Raw genomic sequence first — 16,127 nt, forward strand, 5'->3', positions numbered from 1 at the left:
GTAAGATAACAAATAGAGGGAGAGAGCAAGTGCCGGGCAAGTCCCTAGCAAGTTTGCTGGCGTGACAGTTTCCCCTTAAAAGCGATTTTGTGCTATCATACTGGGTGTATGGTCGGCTGTGTGCGATTTTGCGAGTGTGGTAAAATCGCATAACAGCAAAATCGCATAACAGCCGAGCATACACCCAGCAGCGCTGCTGATGCCTGAACGGTATGTGGAATGAAGTGGGCGGGCATCGGGAGGCCACTATGGCACGGGGCAAGCACTATGGGCAGTCTATCTGAAGTGTACCTGGCGTATAAGACGACCCCCCACTTGGAGGCATATTTTTCAGGGCCAAAAAATCGTCTTATACGCCGGCAAATACGGTACTCTTTCTAATTAGAAAAAATAGTTTGCTGTAAAACAGTAAGCCATATTACACTGGCAGCAGCCTCACACATCTCGTGTTTTGTGTCTCTTGATGGCATCATTTTCTCTTGTGCTTGATTTAATCTCATGTTGTTTTGTTCAGTACGTGCTGTACAGGCTTGTAACCTAGGAGGAACGGGCTACATGCACCATACAGCCGGGATGTGTTGTAGGCTACACCATCTAGATTTGTGTAAGTGCACTTTATGATGTTCACATAACAACAAAATAGCATAAGGTCACATTTCTTAGAGTGTATCCCAGTCCTTAAGTGGTGCATGGCTGAATTATATTCCTTTACATTTCTGTTAATAGTTTTTAATTAGTTTTATTTTTTCTCCCTTTTACTATCTGCTGCCAAAATATCAAGTACAGTATCAAATGTGGTTCTTCAGTTTTCTAACTACTTAGAAAAAATGTGAAAATTTAAACTAAAGTTACACAGGCTTAAAGTAATTGCAGATGTGATCAACCACATTAGATTTCTCCACTTTGTCTTATCTATTTAGAATGTCAATTTCCCTTAGAGATGTTATGAATGAGATGTTTAGCGAATAACTTATAGAAAAAAGAGAAATAAATCCCTAATGGTCAGTGTTTGTGTTGGTGGATATGATTCCTCCTGGGTAGGCTGACCACGCTGGTATATACTACAATATACCACATGCACAGGAAGTCGGACCTACCTGCCAGCCCCCTTGGTCAGAGACATCAGGGTCTGAAACCTTTTTGCAAGCAGAGATATTTTCAATTCCCTAGATGGTGAATTTCTCAGGAAGCAGGAGGGCAGCACCATATTGCAAAACAGAAAAGAAACGGGTGGGGCACAGCAGCAATAACTCTTGGCCCAACCTAAAAGGCCCAATTTTAACACATTGAGGATGGGGTATTTGAATATATAGACACGAATTTGCTCACTGGTCCACAATGTGTTAAGATCTATTGGTGGATTCTAACATTTGACTGCTGGTAAATAATCAAAGGAAACCACTTACTACTGTAATGCTTGCCAACCTGCCCGATACACACCAGCTTCTTTTACTTGAAGGTTCAGATCAGTACTACTGAAGACTTTCACGTAATATTTGCAACATGGCTGCATGCCACACAAACAAGGCATTGTAAACCCTCATTCAGAAACTTGCCAGAAGGGACAATATTCAAGGTTTGTGTGTCCAGGAAATGAAGGAAAAGAAAATTGATTTTGTGTTTATTTCAGGAATCAGAACTTCAAGGAAAAAAACAAAACAAAAAACCACCACCCACAAATTGGCAATAGGTTGCATTTTTTCTCTTCAATAGGCAGAACCTTTCACTGTAAAATGGAGTGATTCAATGTTACAGTCTCTCAGAAAGTGTTTAATCATGTATACTATTAAGAAGTCAAACCTGACATATGTATTATAAAATAGAGCTCTTCTTCTGCCAGTGAATTGCCTGTCAACTTGACAGCTTCAACTCTACTTTAAGTTATTCTGGAGGTACCTGGTCATCCTAAGAGTGCACAGAAGTTCTTACTGGGCAGAATGGAACATTGAAACCCAAGGGGAAGATGCCACAGATGTCCACTGGTGTGACTATACAAGTAAAGTCACAGCGCGAGTAAGAAAATATATTTTACTAGTGTCTTATGTCATTTCGATGTATCCCCCCAATTTTATTAGTTGCAACTGTTTTTTTCAGGTAAATTAGGGATTCCTAATGAGCTTAAAAGCAACAATATCGATCCTTCACCTATTCATCTCTTTAAGGTAACTAACATAGAATGTTAGAATTCAAAACAATTTTGATGATTGTTTAACTCAAGTCCCTAATTTTACTCACTGAAGCAATACAGATAAGGTTTATTAATCTCTCTCTCTCTCTTTCTCTAAGTATGTGCCATGATATATCAGACATCTCTACACACATTCTCATAGCTGTATGAGATAGATTTCATCATGCTCAATTTAGAGATGAGGAAATCAAGAGATGCATGATTTGATCAAGAGCATATATGCAGTTAGTTCCAGAGCCAAGATTTAAATGTTCATAGTCCAAGTCTGTTTTAATTTTTTGTTGGCTGTTTGGTTCCCTACTCCCCTCCATCCCCCTAATTTCACACCTAATGTTAAGTGATTTGTCCACAGCCATGCAATTAAGAGTAATAAAATTAGAATTCAGGTCTTCTGACCTCAGGGGTTCAGTGTATTTCTTCTCTTCTCCACTGCATTTCCATTACTAGGTAGTTAGGTGCCTCCCTTAGTTAAGCAGACTTTAACCACTATTTCCTAGTGACTGCTATGAGTAAAGTACTATGGTAGACACTCAACATAGTATAACCATTCCCAAAGTAAATGTATCAGAATGTGTCATACTCTTATTTGGCTTTACTATCATTACTTTTCCATTTTCTCAATGAGTCTGATTTAACATCATTTTTGTTTATTTTTGGTATTATGCCAGACAATTATGGGTAACATGGGAAAAGTATAGCACATAGTCTTCTTTGCCCTTGAGGATTTATAAATGGAGTGCTTTGCTTGAGTACTTATTGGTTGGAAAAGACTTCAAGTAGAGAGAAAAAACACCTGCTAAATCGCATACCATCAACTGGAAGTCCAGAAAAAATAGCAGTAAAGACAGAAATACAAGGGGCAAATGACCTGCAGGACTGACAGAAAGGACTGGGGGAAGGCAGAAGGCGTGACTTCAAAACAGACAGCTGGTGAGTGGCAAAATACAGAAAGCTTCCCAAAGTAAGCAGGCTCTGCAGAAGTCTAAGGAAAGAAGTACGGTTAGGCTTCGAATACCACGCTAACATGACCATAGTTTATGGTCATTGTAGATTGCTGAAAATAAAACCCATAGCTACTAAACCTATTCACTCTGTTCCTATGCTGCACTAACCCCTTTATAGCAGTCCACATCAATGTTGATTGCAATTCCATGAAGTAAGGGTTATTAAGCCCATTTTCAGTTGGTGTAACTGAGGCTGGGTCAGGCAACTTGCCTCAAATCACAGTGCAAGTAAGTGGAGGATCACTATTCTAAATCATGTCAGTTGGATTCCCAAAACCACACCATTTCTGGCAGTTGTTTCTCAATTAAAACCAATTGACAAAACAGCAAAAAAACTTTACGAAAGCACAAATCTTAGGCCTTTAACTTAAATTATTTTCTAACATAACCACAAAGGGAAAAATACACTTAAAAGATCAAAAGCCAAGAAAAGAAAACCCTTGAGTCTGAGGTTTCTCTTGCAGCCAAATAAAAAAAAAATATATGTAAACACATGTAATGAAGTATATTATATGACCAATATGTACTGTGAAATCCCAGGGGAGCATACATTTCCTATTTAACAGAGCACTTACATATTCCTTGTGGCCACCTTCACTTACTGAATAGCTAATTTTTTCAGGGAAAAACTGCTTTGAAGTTTTATCGCAGGCTTTTCCATAATAGGACCTTACTGAAATCGGTTAAGAAAAATAATTGCTGTTTTGCATTCATCTTGCAAACACATCCTAGTAAACTCCATGGAGCTTCTCCCATTGTGAAGGAACTGGCAAATAATACATACATTGCTTTAAGAGAAATAAGGAAACAAGCCTCAGAGATGAACTGTTTTTGAAACAGGACTAAATATTCTATAAAGAGCTTATTATAATGCAAAGAATAACCAATCCAAAGTTTTCATTACTGGCTGTCACAGAGGCAGGGGTCATCAGGACTTTGTGACACAGCACACTACACTGAGCTGTGAGCTAACTACATAAATTATGGGCCAATGTTTTCCACATAGCATTTATACATGGTACCTGTTTATTTAGGTACTAACTGGAATATCTTTAATTTAATGTTTTCTTTAACTTTTTTTTTTTAAGATTTTTATTGGGGTATTGGGGGGAAGGGAACAGTGCTGTGGAATTGGGGGAGGGGAACAGACAAGTTGCTGTCGTTTTGTTCTTCAGTCTAGTTGTGGAGGACGTTGCTTCACCGGCCCAAGCTGGCACCATCATTGCGCTCTTCCCGGGTGAGGCAGATCAGTCGCTGGCTTCGGGACGGCCGCTCACTGCGGCTGCTGGCCACTCACACTGGCTGCTGGCTACACACGGTAGCCCATGGCAACCCACTGCCACAGGGGCTGCAGCCTACACCGTCGCCGGCGACTCATGGAAACCCAGCTGCAGGTTGAGCTGTTGTTCAGCATCTTAGCTGTGGAGGGCAGTGTCACTGGCCCTTCTATGTGGGATCCGAACCCGGGCCCTCTTGCGTCCCAAGCCAGTTCTTAACCATCGCGCCACTCGGCCAGCCCTCTTTAACTTTTTTTAAAGCAAAATACCCACACTCAAGACCTTTTTTAAAAATAAAATACCTAATTTAGCCCCGATTAAAAATCATAGAGTTACTGGCTTTGATGTACTAGTTATATATTTTTCCAATATAAATTAAATATATGTAATTATAAATATTAAAAATATTTCTTCTGTCCCACCAGTAATCACTCTGCACACCTCTGGTGGTAAAGCACCCACTTTAGGGGAAACACCTTTACAGGTGCTCTCCCAATAAGGGAACAGTTAAAAAGTACGTATTCCTCTTTAGCTGAGTAAATTGTTATGAGAACTTACCCAGCTCTAAAGAACGTGTGTCTATACTCATAAATGCACGCTACTGCTCTGAGAGTAGAAACTTAGTCAAACCAGAGATTTTGTAAAAAGTGAGGCACATATACTACATAAGTCTCAGTTACAGTTAAACAAATAAATTTTTCCTTTGATAGCTACTATTCAGGAGGGCTTTTGTAGGCATTCAATTAAAATTGCTTTGGTAATTTTTTAAACTTGTGATGATACTTGAGTTAATGATGTCCTAAGTTAAAGAAAAAAGCCATTTGTGTTTGAGCTGGGAAGCTGAAGGGTGAGTGGGACTTAGGCAAAGGATGAAGACAGTTCCTTCCACAGGCCTGGCCTGGGGAGCAGCAAAAATGAAGGCAGGAGTTGGCAGGTTCCTTCTGCCCACATTTCTTGTTCTGGCTAAAGGGTTTCCAATTTGGCCACTGCATAACCACTGGTAGTCTCTGAGAAGCCAGAGAGTCATCCACTTTCATCTCAAAGTCAGATAATGAATTTGTCAGGTACCCTTAATTAGCAAAAGCGAATGGGTCCTTTTGTGCAAAAGTTACAGTCCTAAAATTATTTCATGACAATAGGTCTTATAGAAACTTATGGCATTTTGGGGTTTTAATGTAAGATGAACTATACTATACACAATATGATTCAAATTGCCAGTTGCAGGGGCTGGTATAGCTTTGGGCTCTAGGAATCTGAGTTCTACCTTAGCTTTGCTACTCATGAGCTGTGTGACTTTGGAAAAATTTTTAAGCAATTCTGTTTCAGTTCCTTCGATGGGAATATTATTATTTATGTCATGAGATTGCTGTGGGGATTAAACAATATGACCTATGGAAATAATATTAATAGCTGAAGAGTAAAAATAATATATAGAAATAATAGCAAGAAGTCAACCAATTACATGAAGCAGAATCCTTTTAAATGAGACAATAATTAGGATGAAAATCTAAGTGTCAATGAAAGTTTGGGTTACTAGTCATACTGGCTTTTCAGAGGATGTTAGGTAAATGATATCTAAGCTATAAATACAGTAATGCCTTGGTTTGTGAGCATAATTTGTTTCAGAAACAAACTACTCGTATTGCAAGACATTGATTGTTTACCAAGTTAAAATGTATTAGAAATGTTTGCTTGCCTTGCGGAAAACTCGCAAACCAAGTTACTTGCAATCCAAGGTTTTACTGTGTATAGCTGTCATCTCGGAGTCTATATTGCTAATTGTACTATTTGTATTTAAGACTTCACATACATTTGAAAAACACCTGGTAATTAAAGCATTTTCTCACATATTATCTCATTTGAGTCTCACAACAAACCCTAAGTAAGGAGTACAAATAACATTCACATTTTGTATATCAGGAAACTGAAGTTCAAAAAAGGTTATCCCACAATTAGAGTAACTGGAGAAGTACTTTCTCAATATATCAATTCAGTCTCTTATAATAGTTTTTGTTTTGCACTTTAAGATAAAGAAATAGATATTATAAAATTATAATAAAATTATTATAAATTTTAATTTAAGGTTATCACTAATTTGTCTTGCTTTGGATTTAAGAATTTACAGTTTTTACAGCCCAATAAAGCTTCCACATGAATTCTTTGAGTAGAGCTATGTATCTATCTATATGTGTAGATCTCTATCCTTGTTAGGTTCTAGAATAGTATCTTGTTTAGAAGGCTCTAAAAATAAATGTAAGAATTTATGTCAAAAAGTTGATGTTATTCAGATGCTAAATACAACAGATGTCCTTTCCAGATTGGCTTACTGCTCTACAACAAAATATTCTAGATCATTACAATTACATGACAGTGTAACTTAGGTATTTTCACTAAAGATAAGATATTGGCTTTATTTTGTCTTCTTGAAATAAATTCTTAAGTACTTTTAAATAATAGATTAACCAACCAATCTACCATAAGTGATACAAAATACTTTGACAGAATTGTTGGCTCTTGAGTTCAGGTTCCGGTTTTCGCTTCAAAGCCTGCCCTAGGTGACCGTTCAGCTTGTGTTGTTACCAGGCTAAGTTCCTCGGCTCGGGTTGTTTTCTGCTACATGTAAGCGAGGGCCTTATGACCATTAGAGGCATGAAACAGCCACAACCGTGATATCCAAGCATGCCATTTTAAAAGGAAGCCCAAAGCCTGCGAATCACGCCCAGGATTCAGAGGTGGCGCTGCCCACGGCGTCTGATGCGGAGCTGGGCGGGCTGGAGAGTGGGGGGCGGTAGGTAGTCCGAGTGGTGGGAGAAGGAGGCGGCGGCGGCGGATCCCTATAAATGGCGCCGAAGCGGGACCCGAAGCGTAAATTCCAGGAGGGTGAGCGAGGGCTGTGCTTTCATGGGCCTCTTCTTTATGAAGCAAAGTGTGTAAAGGTTGCCATAAAGGACAAACAAGTGAAATACTTTATACATTACAGTGGTTGGAATAGAAACTGGGATGAATGGGTTCCAGAAAGCAGAGTGCTCAAATACATGGACACCAATCTGCAGAAACTGCGAGAACTTCAAAAAGCGAATCAGGAGCAGTAGGCAGAGGGGAAGATGAAAGGGGCTGCTCCAGGAAAGAAGACATCTGGTCTGCAACAGAAAAATGCTGACGTGAAAACAAAGACGAACAAACAGAAAACACCTGGAAATGGAGACGGTGGCAGTACCAGTGAGACACCTCAGCCTCCTCACAAGAAAAGAGCCCGAGTAGATCCTACTGTTGAAAATGAGGAAACATTCATGAACAGAGTTGAAGTTAAAGTGAAGATTCCTGAAGAACCAAAACCATGGCTTGTTGATGACTGGGCCTTAATCACTACGCAGAAACAGCTCTTTTATCTTCCTGCCAAGAAGAATGTGGATGCCATTCTGGAGGATTATGCAAATCATAAGAGATCTCGAGGAAACACAGATAACAAGGAGTATGCAGTGAACGAAGTGGTGGCGGGGATAAAAGAATACTTCAACGTGATGTTGGGTACTCAGATGCTCTACAAATTTGAGAGACCGCAGTAAGCTGAAATCCTCACAGACCACCCTGAAGCACCCGTGTCCCAGGTGTATGGAGTGCCACACCTGTTGAGATTATTTGTATGAATTGGAGCGATGTTGACCTATACACCTCTGGATGAAAAGAGCCTTGCTTTTTTACTGATTATCTTCATGATTTCCTAAAATACCTGGTGAAGAATTCTGCAACTCTGTTCAGTGCCAGCAACTACGAAGTGGCCCCTCCTGAGTACCACCGGAAAGCTGTGTGAGGCGCTCACTTATCCTTGTGTTTGCGCTCACGTATCCTTGTAAACATTCTGTTCTTAGTCCTTCTCTTGTACAAATGCTGTACTTTGAAAATGTTTGTGTATAACAGAATTGATGTTTGTTTTCTGTTTGATTTTAAACAGAGAAAATAAAAGGGGTCACAGCTAAAAATAAATAAATAAAATGAAGCCCAACATCCCAGTTTGTATGTTCTGCACATTTCCTCAAGAACAGTATGATCTTTAACATATTAATTAAAATTGGCTTAATAATGAAAATGGCTAGCATTAATTCCTCTGATTCTTTTGAGTTGAAAGAAGAGGACCATGCTATGTTACAAACAATGATAATCACTATGCATGAAGGAGTTTATAATTATATTGGAATACACTTAAAATAGGTTAAATCTGAAACATAATGATACAGTCAATGGTTAAGCAGTTTATGTACTATTTTTAAAATGCCAGCCCCAAATATTAGAGAAACAATGAGGAGGGGAAAGAACAACTCATCAAATCAAGAAGCCATTCCAAGGCCCTCTCTACAGACATCTGGCATCTCGAGGCCCAGGAGGTCAGGCCATCGCAAGTCACTAGCTAGAGGGTCCCAGGGCCTCAGATGTCCCATGAGACCTGAGATGATGGCTATGACCACTCCTACTTACTAGGAGCCAAAGCATGGTGGAAACTGAATTTTGGAGCTCTCATGGCTTATAGTATGGCAACTTGATGGGACACGTTAAACTGATTTGGGTATTCAGGTTCCAGGCTCAGATTTTTCCTTTCTAGTTCCAATTTGCTTAGAATGCTACCTATTATGATTTAATAGAAAACATTCCTAGAGCCACTTGTCATTCCCACTTCAGTGTGGTTTAGTTTAGCTGATGATCATTTTTTTCTCTCTGAGCACCCTTAGGAGTGTGTACACTGATTAAAGTTTTAGGGGTAAAAAGACCAAGAGGTAATTTTGAGCAAGAGGCACATATAAGAAAAGGCAGGTCTTTCAAGTGATGGAACATTCAGTAAATGCAACATTTATTGAGCCCCTTCTAGTGTGTATATCAAGTCTCCCCCATAGAGAGCCATAACCATTTAACTTGCAATAAGAATATTTTATTATAATATTGCTACTGCTAACATTTCTATGTGTCTACTATATTTAGGAACTGCTATATGCACTTTAGATCTCAACTGGGATGGGGTATTATTAGACACCATACCAATTTTACAAACAAGGAAACTGAGGCACAGAGAGGTTAAATAACTTGCTTAAGGTCACACTGCTAAATTGCTCCAGCGTCCCTGACTGCAAGAGTTACCCCATGCTGTAAACAGAGTCTTCTATTAGATATGAAGAGAAAACGTGGAGTATAAGAGATAATGAAGGATGCAAACGATCAGGTGGGAGGGAATCAAAAGCAATTGTTCCACGTTGATATTTGGCCAAGAACTGGTCTGGTCCTTTCCTTAACCTAGAAGTGCCTAGCTACCACTTAACTCTTGTCCTGCCCCTAATCCCACTCACTTCCCCCGCCTCCCTAGACTGGTGTGTGCCTAGCTAATAGGAGGAAGGAAAGACCTGAGCCAGGGTGGAGGGACCTGAGGGCTCAGGGCTGGTCACACATAGCAAACAGAAGTTGTGGGAAGCTGTATTTTTTTCATCATACATTATCACATAACTGTCTAGTTGGAGGTCAAGGTGGAGATTCATTGGTCTTTTAAAGTAAATTTAAGAATCTCTGGCATTTGTTACCACGTAATATGAATTAGCATTTTTAGCTTGTGTTCTACTTAAGACAGGCAGCTTGAATGTATTAATACTACTTCACTCCCAAAATGGTTAACAGATGTTCTTCATACTAGCTAGTTATACATTGGTAGCAAAAGCATATATTCATACACAATTCTTAGCAGTATTAAGAATAAGCAGCATATAAAGCAGAGAAAGTGTTAGACAATGAAGACATCAAGTTAAAATGAATACAATACAGTAATGGCATCAAAGAGACATTTTTGAATTATGTTATATCACAATATAATATTTCATACTGAGTGATGTTAATCTTGTATTATTAAAAATGAAAAATATGTTACAATGTATTCCAAATAAATCCCATAGTGGCATATTTATGACAAATTATTTCAGTTCACTACCCAGTTTACAATGCAGCCAGAACTGGATGGAATTACAGTTTGTCATAATTTCAGAAAACCCTATACAGTAGATGAAAATCACATTTAATATAAATGTCACTTCATATAGTTGTATTACTCTTGAAGTAACAGTTTTATTGGAGCAGTGTGGGTTTTCAGAATATGCAATGTAATCAAGACATTTCAAGCAAAAATGTTAACTTCATATTTAAAATATAACAAATCTGCAATAGCACAATCATAGTAAGTAGACTGTATTCTAATATCAGAAATATCTGTTTTGGACATCTGATTAAAACACAAGCTTTTTGGCTTATTACATCAACTAAAATAAATAATAAATCAAGTCATGATAGTTTATAATAAAAATCCTTCAAAAAGGAAATCATACTAATGGTAAGTAGAAAATCGCTCAGAGTACTGTGGTCTATAAATAGATGCCTATTTTAATTATTTGACTATGATGAATTTATAATTTATTAATATCAATATATGAAAATTCTTATTTCTTATTTTTCCAAACATTTTTGTGTCGAGAATCAAGAACAAGATTCCTCTATCACCCTGCAGCACAACTTTAAGGTCTAATATTCATCTATAGGTCAGTTTCAATTTAATAAACTAAAGACAACAAACTTCAGGATACTGTGTAAAGTGGAGCAAAGATCACACACAGTGTTAATAAGAACACTTGCTTTGTGGCTGCCTTCTAGGTACCATTACCAGCAACTTACGAGTTTGGGGTTACATTTAGCGTAGCGATGTTGGGTTTACTACAAGGGGTCATCTAAACTGTTTCTCCAGCCCTTCTGAATATGGCATAGATTTTGAGAAAGCAACCGTAGGCCAGCTATGCTTGATGGGCTTGAAAATATTTCTACTTAGACTAAAAGAGGTGGTGTATTGCTGCGAAAATACATGAAATTTAGTGCTCATACAGTTCTCCCCTTCTACCAACCACTGCTGACAGAGCCTCTATTTCCTTACCTATATAACACGGGAATCAGAAAACCTATCTTACTGGTTTCTGTGGAAATTAAGAGTATCTTATGAATTATATAATATAGTATCTCCAGTACCTAAAATAGCAGGTTATATTCATATAGACGTAGGTATGTGGCCAAATGATAATGAAATATGACTCCTTGAAATCAATATAGTAACTTAGTAACAAAACATCTAACTTTGGTCATGCTTTTGCTTCTCCTTGAATGCCCTTCACCACTTCCAATTTCTCCACCCTTGGCATGTCCAAATCTTAAATATCCTTTAAGGCTACACTCAAAAAGCGCTTTTTCCACGAATACCCCCATGACAACCCAGATGGAAATAATCTCTCCTTTTTGTAACTACCAGAGAACTTTAGATTACGCGCATCTACCTTATATTACAGGTATTTATTTACATATTTTATCTCCTCTGATTATATAGCAATATGCAGTTTATAGCATGCTGTCAAACACATCTAATGGAGCATAGTAATAATAACAAGATGCAGTACAAGATGCTCCCAGCTACAGATTGCATATTATACACAACAAATCATATCTGTGCCTTCACCTTCTGTGGTTTCAGTTACCTACAGTCAAGTGTAGTCCAAAAATATTAAATTTCCCCAACTATCAGCATCATCTGCTCCTGACATCCAGCCATGGACATCATCATGGCTCAATGATCCAAGATCACCCGATGACCTTCCTCCTGACATACTGTCAGAAGGTCAACAGTACCCTAATGCCATGTCACAATGCCTACGTCATTCGCTTCACTTTATCTCATCATGTAGGCATTGTATCATCTCACATCATCACAAGAAGGGTGAAAACAGTAAAATTAAGATATTTGGAGAGAGACCACACTCACATAACTTTCATTACACCAAATTATAATTGTTCTGTTATTATTAGTTGTTGTTAGTCTCCTACTGTGTCTAATTTACAAATTAAACTTTATCACAGGTGTGTATGTATAAGAAAAAACAGAGCATATACAGGGTTTGGTACTATCTACAGTTTCAGGCATCTACTAGTGGTGTTGGAACATATCCCCTGTGGATATGAAGACTACTGTAGATTTTTGAGAGCCTTACATATAACCTATGTAACCTAAAGTAAGTGCCATTACCACTTTATAGATGAGGAAAGAGAAAACAGGTGGTGGAGTCAGGGTTTGAGCCTGAGCATTAAGGTAAACCTCCTCTGCAACAAGCATTCTGTATGGGAAGCCCAAAAGGAATGATTTCCAGGAGAGTCATCGAGGTACAGTAATGGGCCATCTAATGGCAGGGACGCATTCTGAGAACTGTGTCATTGTGTGAACATCAGAGTGCACTTACATAGACCTAGATGGTCTAGCCTACTACTGTAATCGTATGTGCTGTACTTTCATATGACTGGCAGCACAGGTTTGTTCACACCAGCATCATCACAAACATGTAAGATGTTGTACTATGACATTATGACAGGTATGGCGTAACTAGGTGACAGGAATTTATCAGCTCCATTAGGATATTATGGGATCACCACTGTGTATATGGTCCACCGCTGACTGATACAGCATTACATGGTGCACGGCTGTAATTGTGCTTCAGCAGAGACTTGAACCCAGGTCTTCCAAATTCAAATCCAGTGTTTTCTGAAGTGCTTTATTTTGTATCACTTGCTTGCACACTGACTCCAACTGTCAAAGTACTTCTGAGAGGCAGCTCAATGGCTTAGAGTGCCCACCAGTCACATCTGGTCCAAATCATAAAGGTACCTTCAGAAGTACCATCCTGAATCGCTGCTGCCTAGCACTGCCCTGTGCTATGACAGGCGGCTTAGTCATTTCACCTTCCTGCCAGGGGTTCTTCATCTGGAAAATGTAGATAAGCACTTGACCTCTACCCAAACTCACAAAATTTGAAACTAAAGGGGAAAATAACAAACTTTTAGTTATTTAGAATGAAACCATTTAGCACAAGTACACTTTTGTTCTTTTTTCTCTTTTCCTTTTCAACATTTAAAACTAACACAAATATTTTAATTCATTATGTAGAAAGTATGCTGACAAAAGGGATTTCAATCTTATCTATGGTTTTTACAGATCACACAAGTTCCAAGGAATATGCAGTTAAAATAGGCAAAATAGCTCTATCCACCAGCTGGTGGACTTGCTCCAGAAAGTCCCATACACCTTAAAAGGCCCAAGGCATAAATAATTCGTTCACACGCTGCGTTTGTGTAGCAGACCTCAGAGCAATAGAAGGGTTATTGCAGAGGTCCTGGGGGTGTTTCTACAGCTCTCCTACTGTAAAACAGCATTAGCTTTTTCTCCTATTTTGGTTAGTTTAAATGTTGTTTCATAAACATGTCTGCATTTGTAAAAATGTGATGGTTCTTTTACCACCAACTTATTTTCTCATGATTAGAAGTTGGAGAGGAACTAAAATGTATCAATTAAGCGGTCTTTAATGTCTATTGAACTAATGTCGAGGTTAATTCAACTATGTGTATCACCTACAAGTTTTGCTCTTAGGATTTCTGATTTTTCTTAGCCACATCTGCCTTGTCAATACTTATGAGCAGAATGCTACAAAAGGAAAAAAAATCATTTTGTTCTATTAGCCACAAAATAGCTGAACAACGAAAAACAAATTTCAAGAACAATACTCTCAGGAGCCAGGGGTGACCCTCAAGGAATCCCGGTGAGTACATCTGCTTATTTAAAAAACAAAAAAAGTGTATGGCAGACTTTGAAAACATAATACAGGTCAGTAATTTGTGAGTACTTTGTGTTTCGTTTCAACCTGTACAGCCCCAAAATTAAAGTGGAAAAATTTGAATCCAAAGGGAGATCAAACCACCATTTGCAAGAAGTGAGATGGAACCTGGATTGTGAAATCATCATGTACATAAAACAGGCAGCTCAAGATTATCTTTTTGATTTACTGACATTTATTTATTTTACTTGTTTGGTAAACACAAAAGGCGTTTCCTACTGGCAGTTAGTTAGGTATTGACAGTTAGGTTGGGACAATGAATAACTTAAAGATAGCTCTGTTGACAGTTTTGCTCCATCTACTGTGCATGCAGGGAAGCCTATGAAAACCTAACTTTTCTGGTCTTCTCTCAGGAAGAAGAGAGCAAAACCTGCAGCAAGCTGTTTTTGGCAGGAGCAGGCCTTGGAATGGCAGAAAGCAGGACAAATTTAATGAGTTCTTCTGCTTCTTCAGAGACTTCTCAGAAAAGAGCAAAGCACTCTGCTACATGTAAGCCACGCAGACAAAAAAAAAATGTTTCTAACATTTTCTGTGCAGTTTATAATCTGAGTTCAATGGTAGCTAAATTAGAAAGTACACTGTACAACTACTTAGAGGGAGGTAGTGTCTTCGTGTCTGCATTTGTATGCTGGTTAAAAAGTTTGGTATCTGAAGACTTGCATAGTTCCAAATACAGCTTTAAAAGAGTTGTCATTCTAGGTGTATTTACACGGCTTTATTTCTCATGTAAACACACCCACATATTACACATACAAGAAGGAGGGCTGTCAGATTATCCTGTTAGCAGGCTGGGCTCAGTCTGTGTTCCAGTTTATGAGGTGACAGTTCTCATCGTAAGCTGTATAAGTGAAGCCACTATGAGGAAAGCTCATTCACATCATACCTGCTTGCTAACTTCCTCTAGCCTCTGGCAATTTATTTCATAATTTGTCTTCATGAGACTAAGGAAGACACCAGGAAGAATATGAGACTTAAATCAGATTGCAGAGGGCAGACGGAAAGCACTCAGATACGAGACGCCCTTGAAAGTCTAACCCAGCTCTCAGCTTTTAAAATAGGAACTCCCGGGCCGGCCGAGTGGCGCGATGGTTAAGAACTCGCTTGGGATGCCAGAGGGCCCCGGTTCGGATCCCACATATGAGGGCCAGTGACACTGCCCTCCACAGCTAAGATGCTGAACAACAGCTCAACCTGGAGCTGGGCTGCCGTGAGTCGCCGGCGACGGCGTAGGCTGCAGCCCCTGTGGTAGTGGGTTGCCATGGGCTACCGTGTGTAGCCAGCAGTCAGCGTGAGCGGCCAGCAGCCAGCGTGAGCGGCCAGCAGCCGCAGTGAGCGGCCGTCCAGAAGCCGGCGACTGATCTGCCTCGCCCGGGAAGAGCGCAATGATGGTGCCAACTTGGGCCAGTGAAGCAACGTCCTCCACAACTAGACTGAAGAACAAGACGACAGCAACTTGTCTGCTCCCCTTCCCCCAATTCCCCAGCACTGTTCCCATTCCCCCAATTCCCCCAATAAAAAAAAAAATCATAAAATAGGAACTCCCTTCCTGGGTAGCACCATTTAAAATAAACAGTTCTTTCTCAAAGCTTTCTATTCTTCTAAAATAATAAGCTCTTTCTAATAGAGATTCTGCTATAAATTAATAACTAGTAAACATACGGTGCGAGAGAATTAAGTTATTACATTTAAGTGCATGAAAATTAAAAAAATCAGTTTGGAAAGTATTTAAATCAATCAAGTTTAAGAGCAGCTAATGAGCATCTAAAAAAATTCATTTGCTTAAAAAAAATCAAAACAGAACAAAACTGAGGAAAGTAAAACATGTCTTTCTTACTTTTCAGTAGCCTATAATTTGAACAAGTTAAGTACATGGACTTAGTATTATAATTTTACACAATTTGCAAATGTGTCAGAAATGCTGCCTCTCTACTGTGAA

The 16,127-nt window shown here is 38.9% G+C and overlaps 1 protein-coding gene and 1 pseudogene across 1 annotated transcript in view; one reads left to right on the forward strand and one right to left on the reverse strand.

Annotated features, from left to right (window-relative positions):
• Window positions 1-16,127, reverse strand: part of LOC109389838 (ubiquitin-conjugating enzyme E2 E2) — a 302,286-nt gene that overhangs the window by 95,031 nt on the left and 191,128 nt on the right. The window lies entirely within an intron of this gene.
• LOC109389837 (mortality factor 4-like protein 1 pseudogene) lies at window positions 7,270-8,286 on the forward strand (annotated as a pseudogene).

Source organism: Hipposideros armiger, unplaced genomic scaffold (genome assembly GCF_001890085.2).
Source record: "Hipposideros armiger isolate ML-2016 unplaced genomic scaffold, ASM189008v1 scaffold_245, whole genome shotgun sequence".
Classification (NCBI taxonomy): domain Eukaryota; kingdom Metazoa; phylum Chordata; class Mammalia; order Chiroptera; family Hipposideridae; genus Hipposideros; species Hipposideros armiger.